Raw genomic sequence first — 12,961 nt, forward strand, 5'->3', positions numbered from 1 at the left:
TCGTACCTTTTGTAAAGACATGGGAGGGGAAATTAAAATGGACTAGTCTCAAGCGGTGATCATAGTTGGAAAATAGATAGTCCTTTTGCACCCTAAATTGAAGGCTAAGTACATAGCTTTTCCCTCTGATGATCCAAAAGCTCAAATTTTGTATCAAGATTGTGGCTTTGGAAATTACATGATATCGACTGACCCTTTGGATGAGAGTATGTTACTGGGTGCAGGTAAGTCAAATGAACTCTGGCCTATGGAATTTGATGGGAGTTGTTCATCTTGAGGATCAGGGGCTGGGGTTGTTTTCATACCTCCCCACGGAAAGGTCATTCCTTATTCATTCAAGTTGGAATTCTAAAACACAAATAATACAGCTGAATATGAGGCCTTACTATTAGCTTTGGCCAAAGCAAAGAGGTTGCAAATCAAAATGTTGAAGGTGAGGGGTGATGCAGAGCTTATTGTTAAGTAGGTGAGGGGATTATTTGTGGTCAAAAATGAGAGATTGAGATACTATAGAAATCATGTTTGGGATGAGATTGAAGCTTTTGATGCTTTTTCAATTGAAGCTTTTCCTAGGGAATTTAATTCAAAGGCAGATTCTTTGGTGGTATCTGCAGCCTTGCGGGTTCCACACCAAGATTTCACAACTGACACTTATAGGGTTGAACTAGTTTATAGACCTAGTGTACCAGATAATTCTGAATCTTGGTAGGTGTTTGAAAATGATAAATAGATTCATAACTTTCTACAATGTGCTGATATTTTTACATCCTTGTTTTATGAAGGGTCGGAGGTGAATTGTAAAGAGTTTTCTCCTGATACACAAGAGGAAGTACATGACGGGATGCTGCAGTTAAAAGGAAATAAAATTCCAAAGGGTTTAGTATCGCTTGAATGTCTTTTTGATAGGAAAGATGGATATGTTAAGTGAAGAGATAAGGAAGATCCTGTGATTCAAAGCTCTAGGGAGTATGAGCAGATTAACATTGGTATCAATGAGGATCCTAAATTTGTTAATTTGGGAAAATGTTGTTCTGAAGTGGAAAGAAAGAGGTTTATTGATTTACTAGTTGAGTTTAGAGATGTTTTTGCTTGGAGTTATGATGATTTGAAGAAATTTAGGGATGGTAAGTTTCAACATCAAATTCCTTTGAAACCAGGTGTTAATCCTTTCCGACAGAAGTTAAGAAACTTTAATCCAAAGGTAGCAGAAGCGATTTTTCATGAGGTTGACAAAATGTTGAAGGCCCAAATTATTTATCCTTTACACCATTCTACCTGGATTGCGAACATAGTTCCTGTTTGAAAAAAGAATGGCGAGATATGAATCTGTGTTGATTTTAGAAACTTAAACCAGGCAAGTCTACAAGATAATTATCCCCTGCTCGCGATGGATCATATTTTACAAACTATTTCTGGGTTGGAGATGATGTCTATGTTGGACGGTTTCTTTGGATACAATCAGATTAGTGTCACGGAATAGGATCAACATAAAACAACCTTTATAACTCCCTAGGGCACCTTTGCTTATAACAAGATGCCTTTTGGTTTGATTAACGCAGGAGCAACTTTTCAAAGAGCAATGGATCTTTCCTTTGGACACTTAGAGATAAGATTATTGTGGTGTATTTAGATGATTTAACTATATTCTCCAGAAAAAGGAAACATCATGTGTGGAAATTGAGAAAAGTTCTAATGAGATGTAGGGAGCATGGGGAATCCCTAAACCCCAAAAAGTCTGTCTTTGGTGTCACAGAAGGAAAACTTATGGGACACATTGTTTCACAAGAAGGAGTAAAAGTTGATCCACAAAGAGTAAAGGCGATACAACAACTTAGTCTCCCCTCAAATAGAAATAGAATGAGGTCTTTCTTTGGAAAGGTGAACGTCTTAAGATGTTTTATTCCTGATTTTGCTAAAACTACCAAGTACATCGTGAATATGATGAGTGAGAAGGAAGCTTTTAAGTGGAACAAAGCTGGCAGAAAAGCTTTTGAAGAGATTAAGAAGGCAATTGCACATGCACCTACCCTGGTAAATCTAGACTTTAATAAAGACTTTATTATTTATTGCTATGCATCAGAACATACTATGTCTGGGATCTTAGTACAAAAGGGTGAAGATAATGAGGAAGTGTCGATTCCTTTTATGAGTATTCCCCTGAAGAAGCATGAGTTGAAGTACTCATAGATAGAGAAGTAGGCTTATGCGATGGTAAAATCCGTGAAGCAGTTCAGGTATTATATACTTCACTCGCATGCGATTGTTTTTGTTCCCAATTCTATAGTAAAGGTTGTTTTAACTCAACAAGATGTTGGCATCAACAATAGAGCATCTTGGGTCTCCAAGATACAAGAATTCAATTTAGATATCAAGCCCACTAAGCTGGTCAGAGGACAAGGCCTCTGTAGATTGATGGTAGAAAATGAGTCCAAAGAGGATGACAGTTTACCTTTAACCCTGTTCGTTGATCATCAAGATCCTTGGTTTACTAATGTGGTGTATTACCTTACATATGGGGACTATCCTGATCATCTTTCTCCTAGGGAAAAAATGAATTTGAGGTTGAAAGCTGCAAAGTATGTTATCTCAAATAACATATTGTATAAAAAGGGTTTAGATGGCACTTTCCTCCGATGCGTAGATAAACCACATCAAGAAGCTCTATTGAAAATGTTCCATAATAAAGCATGTGGGGGCCACTTTTCCTCTATGGTTACTGCATACAAAATCCTGAGAAGCTATTACTATTGGCCATGGATGTTCTAGGATGCATATGCCTAGGTGGTGAAGTGTGAGAAATGCAAGCTATTCATAGGTAAACCCCAGTTGGCTGCCTTGCCTTTGAGGCCTGTGGTAATTGAAGAACCTTTTAAGAAGTGGGGACTACATTTTATTGGTCCTTTGAATCCCATTTCTAGTACAGGGCACACTCACATATTAACAGTGACATATTATTTCACTAAGTTCGTGGAAGCTATCCTTGTAAAGAAAACTACCTCAGAAATTGTGTGTACATTCCTTAAGGACAATATCCTTGTCAGGTTTGGAGTCCCTCAGAAAATAGTCACAAATAATGCATCAAAATTTTCTTTAGCAGAATTGAGCTTATTTTGTTATGACCATAGAATTGTTTTGGCACATGCTTCTGATTATTATCCGTAGGGTAACAGTCAGGCAGAATCAAGTAATAAGAACTTGATCAATATCATGAGAAAGTTAGTCAGTGAAAATTTCAGGGATTGGCATAAGAAGCTACATGAAGCACTATGGGCAGATCGAACTCCTAAATGGGCCATAGGAATGTCACCATTTGAACTGGTTTATGGTATTGGCACACAAATCTCTCTTCCTTTAGAATTAGCAGCTTCTAAATTGTAGACGGTAATAGAAGATGCATTTTTCCAAAGATCACTTGAAAAATGGATGATGTATTTAACCAAAATTGAAGAAGAAAGAGTGAAGTTGGTTGACGGGATCATAGAACATCAGATGAGGGTTAAAAAGATTTTTTATCAGAAAGCAAGGCCTAGGAAGTTCATGAAAGGGGACCTAGTGTTATTGTGGGATAAAAGGAGAGAACCGAAAGGTGTTCATGGAAAATTTGAGTCATTGTGGAAGGGACCTTATGTGATTCATGAGGTAAAGGGGCCCAACTCTTTTAAACTTTCTTATCAGGATGGTTTTGAACTTCCCATCTTATAATGGGTAGGATTTAAAGTTGTATCAATTGTCAAGAGGCGTCCCCTATTAGTTTGTACATATTGTTTTTGTCGTGCTAGTTTAGGTGTGTCTATTTTTGTTGCAAGTTGGTCCTTAGTTAGTTATGTTGCGAAACCAGAGATCCTATGATTTATTGCTTGGTACCTTACACATCCTAGTCCCCATGCAGAGCCACTATCGGGCCCATATAAAATTTTCATTCCATATGAGTCCCTATATGAAGTAATGCTTGTCTAATTCATCGGTCAAGAACTTGCTTAAATTTTTGCTTATTTCATTTGGTCCTTGTTAGGTTCCACTACCTTGAACTTGAACCTTGAACTTGAACTTGAACCTTTTTGGTTCAAGGTTCAAAGTTTAACCGATGTTATTTGAAATATTTTTTGTTCCTGCGCAAATTTAAGTTGTGCTAGTTCTTGTCGACATTTTGCATTCTTTGAACCTTGAACTTGAACCTTTTTGGTTCAAGGTTCAAGGTTCAAGATTTGTCATGTTAATATCATTTTGTGATGGTTCCACAAGGCTCTGAGTTTTATGTATAGGTTCCACAAAAGACATGTGACTTGCAACATGGTGATGGCACAGACTTTGAGAACACGAAAGATGGCCGCCGATGGAAGGGATTTTCTTTCTCTAATAATTTGAAATTTGTCATTTATGGAAAGTATGTGTGAGGATTTGTTGTGTTAGAGGGGAAGTGACTTAATGGTTAAGGCATACCTTAGCGCAATCATTTCAAATTAACGTCACATGAACAAGGAGTAATGAAGGCAGCTTTAGTTATGATGGGTAAGATTTTCTTGTCTTTAAAACTGAGTAGTTGTCTCATCAGGATTATTATTTTCTAGAGGAGATTTTGAGGACTTTTCAGAGCGGGAAAAATAGGTTGTGATAGGGGTTTATAGAGGGTAGAGGAAGGTATGTTAAACAATTTTCTAAATTGCTGCAATTTTTTTTAAAAGATCTGGGTGTTCTTTAGCTACTTGTTTTTGTTTTCACTTTCCTTCTTTGCCTGGGATTGACTAGAGAAAACCACAAACCAAAACATGAGGCCTATTTTGCCCAAATTGATGAGCTCATCTCCCATCATAAGCTCTTTACCGGAGTTGGGTGATACAACACTGGTTCAGCTAGATTTAGATGTCTTTCTAAAGAGAGTAAAGAATTCAACCGCAGACCCCATGATGAGAGATGTGGCTCAAAGTAGATTATTAGAAGTCGTTGCCTTTCCCACAGCTGCTCCCTGCCCTGAGTTAGTCTTAGAATGTATGAATCATTATGACAAGGGAAATAGGTGCATAAGGAAAAATGATGGTGAAGCCTTGTTGTCTATTGATAGACAAATGGTAATGGTAGCCATGGGTATTCCACACCGAGAACCCTCTGAAGACTGGACCGTTGGTAAATCTTATGGGATTTTCTCTGAGAAGAAGCAATATTATAGAACTATGATTGCACAGAATTGGATCTTAAGATTCCAAAAAGGGGGCTCGAGGCTACCAAGACCTTTAACTCATGAACATTTGATCCCAGCAATCCAAGACTTCATCATACTGCTGAGCAGGGTGAAGGGTAATTCTCACTCTTTTTATTGGGAAGACTAGATTTATTTCTTCATTTAGGTCACTCTGGATAGAAGTTGGTTCATTCACTGGGGAACTGTTATTGCTGAAAGGTTACATGAAGGCCTGAGTAATTATCTTGGAATGCCTAATTTTTATATGTCATCCTATCTATTATATATGCTTGCCTGTGTGAGAGAATGGTCGGGGTTGTCTCATGTAAAATGGGTTCAAGGCATGAGGATTTATGAGTATCATCCTAACCTGACTTTGAAAGGGCATGTTGATTATTATCTCCATTGGAATGATGTTTTTGTTGGGAGGCTAACCTTTGAATTACAGGTTAATTTGCATAGAAGAATGTCTCCACAAGCAGTTGAGCTTGTTAACATACATGGCAGCTTCTTTATACAGTTCAGCCATTTCACTTATTTAAGAGTCGGAGGATTTAAGGGTGAACCCTTTAGACTTCCTAGGTACATTTTGGATTCTTTCATTTTGATTGAAGTATCTAGACAGCTCGCTTATGTTGCAAAATATTATGGTGAGGACTCTAACACAAGTGGAATTTTTCCTATCGATTGAGGCCATTATAGTTGTAGGTCTATTTCTGATGCATTGAATCTTGAACTTGAATTTAAAAATTTTCATTTGAAGTCCTTTGTAAAAAGGGATAACTTTGATAGCAAGGGTTTCATTGCTCAGTATGTAAAGAAAGTGGTACCTGATCAACATTTTCCTCAGTTTGAAGATTATTGGGAGGTTTGTCAGGATGAATTTGAAGTACGGAGAAGGAGTTGGTCTAGACTAACTTTGAGGCAAATTCATGACATGAAATTGCCCATGGATACCTTGAGTGTCACCACCGATGATGAAGACATACTTGACTTAGAGTTTAAGAAACAGGTCCATGATGAACCTCTTTTGGAAGTAGATTGGAACAAAAAGATGGAGGATAGTATTCAGACATGCACTTTCAATGTAACCCGCAGGATGGAGAATTGGATTAGGAGTTGCCGATTTCATCCGACACGAGAAACCGGTTCAAGAAGCAAAAGTGGGAAGAGGAGTACTGCAAGTAAAACTTTTGTTGTGACTAACATTCATATTTCTGATGCAGGAAAAGCACAGGCAAGGATTAAAGAAGAGAAACTTGACCTTGGGATTGAGCTTTCTATTGTTGGCTGAGTTACCAGATCAAGGTCCAAGAAGGGTTTCAAGCCACCGGTTTCTCACCTCATTCTATATTTGGATCTAGAGGAAACACCAAGAAAGATGACATCCCCTATTTTTGAAGCAGACAAGGTTTCAATTGACATAGATGCTATCTTTCAGGACTCAAGAGCACTCGAAATCTAGTCCCATATAGACCATGCCACGCCACCACCCTCAGTAGGGTTTCCGCTCATGCCTTCAAAAGAACTGACCCTAGCACCAAAATGGCTAAGTCATTCAATCACTAGGAAAATGAATGTATTTTTGATTTTAGTATCAATGGAGGACGCCATGAGCAAATGTCTGGGAAGGTCTACAAAGCTCAAAAAGTTAAAAATAGAGGCAATGATTGACTTTGATGAAAACATGAAGCATTGGACCATAGACATTGCTAGACCTGAGCCTAACAAAGATATTGCTACAGCTTTAGAAGAAGACTATGTTGTTGAACAAATAGATTTGGACGTCGGAACCAGAGCCGTGGATGTGAAGTACTTGGAGACTTCCACCAAGCAAATTATCTCCCATACCTAGAAAGATGAGAGGGACAAGGTTGAGTTGAAGAAAAGTTTGACAAAAATGGCCCAATATATCCATGCTTTGCAAAATGTCCCCTTGCCATTGTCCCAACATTCAAGTCCTTTTAGTCCGAAATCACCTAGCAATAAAAAATTCTTGGATGAAGTTCAGCGAAATAGGATGATTGCCGAGGTTTTCTCAGATTGGCTCACCTCGATCATGCACCAAGCAACTAATTACATAATAGACTTGGTCTAGATTTTTAAGGATGCCAATGAAGTCACCAAAGCCTTGGATTCCGACTTGGTCTCGTGGAAAAAGGAGAAATCTAAGTGGGCAGTGATTTCGAAGCAAATGCGGGATATTCAACGTTATGGTGTAATGAACTTTCTTGCTAAAAACCAAGTATCAGGACTAAATGAAGATGTAATGTTCATTTTCAATGAGATTATGGAGTGGCACAACCAAATAATTGAGCAGGGTTATAATGAGTTAGCCAGTCTACGTGACGAGTTAATAGCCTTGAGAGTGACCATCTAGAAGGACTTACATTGCATGGATGTTCAATTACTTAAAGAGGACAGTGAAACTCTGGAAGACACTACGGAGATGATTAACCAGTTTGGTAGCCACATTAGATAGGTCAAGATGGAGAAATCCTTATCTATGGAAGACTTTATAAAGATCTCTAAAGTGGAATCGATGCTCACTATTTGCCTTGATCATTTGGATTCACACAGAGATAAAGTGGAAATGGTAAAGAGGAAAAGGGAGCTCTGGAAGCAAAGAGTTATTCATATCAGTTTGCCGCATGTAAATATAATCTAGGAGTTTTCAAAAGTGCACCGAGAATGGAGCACAACCAAGGCAGTGATGGTGTCTATCCAAGACACCAACCTGAGCGATCGCACCGGAACTGAGAAAACTACATGACTAGCACTGCTGGCAGTTGTTTGCCAGCGTGTCGAGTTATTTTCTTTAAATTTCAGTTATACAGTTAGGGTTTCTTTCTATTAACTCTGGCAAGTTAATTTTACTTGGGTGAAAAAGAACTATTGGGTCTAGTGACCTATAAATATCTTATGTAATGACTTTAAAAGGGTTCACTAAGTTTTTAGAAGAAAAACTATCTTTAAGATTGGCTAAAAACATTTTGTGTATGAAGAAAGTAGATGATCATTAGTGAATGTGATATCTTATTAACAACTATTTTTAGTTTCAAATCTGTGTGTTTGATTTTGAAGTCTGATTTCTGTGTAAATCTATTTCGATGAAGGGGCTGTTATACTTTCTATACGTGCAGAAAACTATTGGATAGGTTCATCTTTATAATTTTTTTATTTCCATTTTGTTTTAGTGTTCGTATGAAGTCTGTCGGCTTTATATAGAAAATTATATATAGATCAGTGCTTGCATTCATTTTGTATCAACTGGTGTATGCAATTGCCTTTAAGTTCTTTCTGGTGAAAAGCATCCTAATGATTGTATTTAATTTGGAGCCGAATGAATATTCACTACAGGGAGTTGTACCTAAATTCAGAGGTTAATCAATTAGATGATTTTCCAACTGTTAGGTAGAAAATTTGTTTTCTTTCCTATGCTTCACAATGCTTTGAATAAAATAGATAAGGAAAGACAAATCTTTTTACCAACATAACTGACATTTGATGATGTACCATACCAGTATTCACATTGTCTTTTGTCTTTACCTCTTTTTACCAGTATATAGTTCATTGTATAAATAGTTGTGCTGATAGCTTCTCTCCAAAATGTCTTAGCTACACCTCCTCGAATGAACATAGTCCTAGTAGGTTCAAGCAATGACTGGCTATTCCTTTCTGCAATACTGTTATGTTGTGGTGTCCTTGATGTAGATAGCTACCTCTTGATCCCATTCTTTTCACAGTATCTAGTTAATTCCTCTGAAGTAAATTCATCACCTTGATCAGTCCTTAAATATTTCAGCTTCCTTCAACTTTCAATCTCAACCAAGGCTCTGAATGTTTTAAATATGTTGAATTCTTATGTCTTGTCTTTCAATAATGTGACCCACATCATTCTTGAGAAGTCATCGGTAAATATCATCAAGTATTGTTCTCCTTGTATACTCGTAGTCCTGATTGGTCCACATAGGTTAGTATGAACCAAATCTAGTAAATGTTCAGCTAAGAAAGATATTCTCTTTAAGGTTGAGGTTGTCATTTTCCCAAACTGAGATTCCTTGCACAAAGGATTCACCTGTTTGTCCAATTGTGGCAACCCTCTTACTAATTTTGACTTGCTGACTCTTACAATGTTATCAAAATTCACATGGCAAAACCTTTGATACCAAAGACAATTATCTTCTTCTTTTGCAATCAAACAACTATTGATTTTAGATTTAAAGTGAAAAAGATTACCTCTGATTTGTTTGCTTGTTGCAATCAGTTCACCTTTGCTTCCAAAGATCTTGCAAAATCCATTCTTGAATTCTAATAGGTAACCTTTGTCATTGAGTTGGACAACACTCAAAAGATTGTGTTTCAGACCTTCAACCTAGTAGACATCATCTGCACTATTCTTACCATTTAGGGAAATTGATCATTTGCCTTTCACCATGCAGGGAGAGTTATTCCCAAATCTGAAAAATTCTCCATCAAATTCATCCAGTGTTAGGAACTTGTTGCGGTCACCAGTCATGTGGTGTGAACAACCACTATCTATAATCTAGTCATCTAAATTATCTAGGTGAGAGACCAATGCCTTCTATTATGATATGTCTTATTTGATAGAAACAAAGGCAATGTCCTCATTTGTATCTTCCTCAGATTATTCATCTATAATACCTTCATCCATTGCAATCCTATCCGGTTACATGCAAAACATTTCAGTGGTAATTTACCTCTATACTTACCAGTAACTCTGGGTAACTGCCTGACCAACAATGTTTCAAGTTCCATCAGGTTATCATTATCATCTACCTCTTTGTTGTATCTAGATTCATGACTATAATTTACTTCTCTTCTTTTCCTTACTAGTGCGGTTGAGACTAAGGCTTTAAATGCAGATTCTGACCTCTAAACACATCCATCAAAACTATTTAATTTGAATGCAGTCATTTTACCATTGATAGAGTCTAGAGTTACCTTTGTCTTGTCAATAGATTTGAGTTCTTAAATGGCTACAACTCTGATAGTGTACACCGGTAGAAGGGTTATCAATACCTTGCTAACCATAGTGTCATCCTCCACTATACCTCCAACACTTTTCATTTCTCCAACTATCTCCTTGATTCTTTGACCATATTGTTGAATGTTTTCACCTTCAGCCTTTCTCATGTCATCAAATTTTCCTTTGAGACTCTCTTCCTTGGCTATCTTTACATGCTCATCACCACCATAGATTTCTTCTAGTTTCTTCCAAACTTCATATGTAGTCTCCAATCCATGAACATCAACATATTCTAAATCTAAAAAGGTACAGATCATGGCCTCCAATGCTTGGTTGTTCTCCTATTTCTTCTTTTGATCATCTATCACAATTCCACTAGGCAAGTTATACTTAGAGACAACATGATCCCAATACTAACTTCCCAAACTCTTGATGTAAATCTTCATCATATCACTCCAGATTCTGTAGTTATCTCTATTGAACTTCAGACCTTCTCTCTTCATCATTTTCTCCTATATCTTTTCCTCAAGCTATTAGGCTTATACTCAAGAGGACTTGGAATACTCTGATACCAATTTATAATATGATGAAACTATAAAAATTCGGTCAACCACTGAGAGGGGGGGGTGAATTAGTAGTTGGAAAGTTAACTAAATTTTCACCAAAATTGTTTTTCTCCAAGAATCAACTCACAAGTATATTGGTTTAGATACTTTAACAAATCAACAGCTGCACTGGTAAACCTTACTGATTGACCTAAAACATCAGTGATATAATGCAACAGATCTGAAACTTAAATACCATTTGACCAAAACCTTAAACCACTTCACTAATACCAGTAATAACATATTTCAGATCATTTCCAATCATTTAAATATATCTATGAAGATTTACCAGTCATTCATATCAACCATACTAAAAACATATCCACAAAATCATTCACCACTAGACATAATTATTTTTCATGTAGAAACCCAAATGGGAAAAACCACAGTGGAGATGAATAACCACAAGTATTTTGAACTCTTCTGAAGTTCACCCTATTAGGAGCCAAGCTTGCTTAGAAGCTTATACAATAATGTTCTGTTAGGAATAGATCCGGTTAAGTACCACCCGATTAAGGGATTGACTACAAATACCCTATTCATGGTAACCTCCATGGGGGATTTAAAATCTAAGCTAATGGATCAGCTGGTTAGAGTATTTCAACAACAATCCTATTAGAGCTTACCTGGTTAGGGAATTTTACTACTATAATGGTTAGAGAACAATAGGTTCTTTGACCGATCTGGAAATAGCACTTCCTTGTTGAATCAGATCATTTACTACTCCTATCTTCCTTCACATCATTCTACAAACACACCTCCTCATTTGGAAACAATCACTTTCACACAATCAGATTTGCCAATCACCCTTTCAATTAATCCATCGACCTTATAAACAAATACGTTAGGTCGGTAACACAACACAAACCCTAAAATTCTCATAGAGATTACAAACACATCAGTTCAATCTTGACCGTTAGATTACATGCAATCAACTTTACATTCTTCTAGGCATCTACAACCACTCTTGGATCATCTCACTTTGAATATCATAACACATGATGCATTTGTCACTTCATAGTATGCATTTGATCATTCCCAAGATAAACGGTTATCTTTACCTACCAAAACCTTTTCAAAACTCATCACCGATCATCGTTTGGTCATAAATCATCACAACCGATCTCCAAGCTTCATCGGTTAGGGTTACTAGTTGATCTTCACTGCATCATTATTGGTTTCTTTACTACTTCATTATCAGTTTCTTTACTGCTTCATTACCAGTTGCTATTGACATCAATGACAACACTATGCTTCTTCAATGCAATCTTCATGCAATGCCAACACATCATAGTTCTAGCTGCATCCAAGAGAGTTTTGTTCTTTCTTTCCACAACACCATTTTGTTGAGGTGTCCAGGGGGTAGACAACTATCTCCTTATCCTATTCTTCTCACAATAACTGTTAAATTCATTAGATGTGAATTCACCACCCTGATTTGACCTTAAGCATTTAATCTTAAACCGTGTCTCTATCTCAACTTTAGCTTTAAAGATCTTAAACTTTTGAAAAGCTTTAGATTTCTCCCTCAGAAAAGTAACCCATGCCATTCTAGAATAGTCATCAATGATTAGCATAAAATATCTATCACCCTAAAAACTCTTTATTCTACTAGGACCACATAAATCATTATGATTAAGATCAAAAATATCATTACATTTATCTTGAACGCTCTTAAAAGAAGTTCTGACCTACTTTCCCAATTAACATTCCTTACATACCAAATTATAGGGCTTCATAATCTTAGGTATATTTCTAACAGCCTTAGTTGAACTGATTTTTACAATGCAATCAAAAGTCACATGACACAACCTCTTATGCCATAGCCAACTCTCATCAATTTTTTCAATTAAACATGTTTTCTCACTCGAGTTCAAATGAAAGATGTTACCTTTAGTTTGTGTATCGGTTGCAATCTCCAAACTAGATCTGTTAATGATTTTGCATTTTCCATGAACTGTAATTGAAATTTCTTACCCACCAACTATCTTACACTCAAAATATTATGCCTTAAACCTTCAACATAATAAAAATTATCAGTATTATGCTTACCATCCAATGATATAGTTCCTATTCCTCTGATCATGCATGCTTTTTCATCTCCAAATCTAACCAATCCAACTCCACCATCAAATTCTTGCAAAGATAAAAACTTCCTTTTATCTCCGGTCATATGATGTGAACAACCAT

Source organism: Cryptomeria japonica, chromosome 7 (assembly GCF_030272615.1).
Source record: "Cryptomeria japonica chromosome 7, Sugi_1.0, whole genome shotgun sequence".
NCBI lineage: Eukaryota > Viridiplantae > Streptophyta > Pinopsida > Cupressales > Cupressaceae > Cryptomeria > Cryptomeria japonica.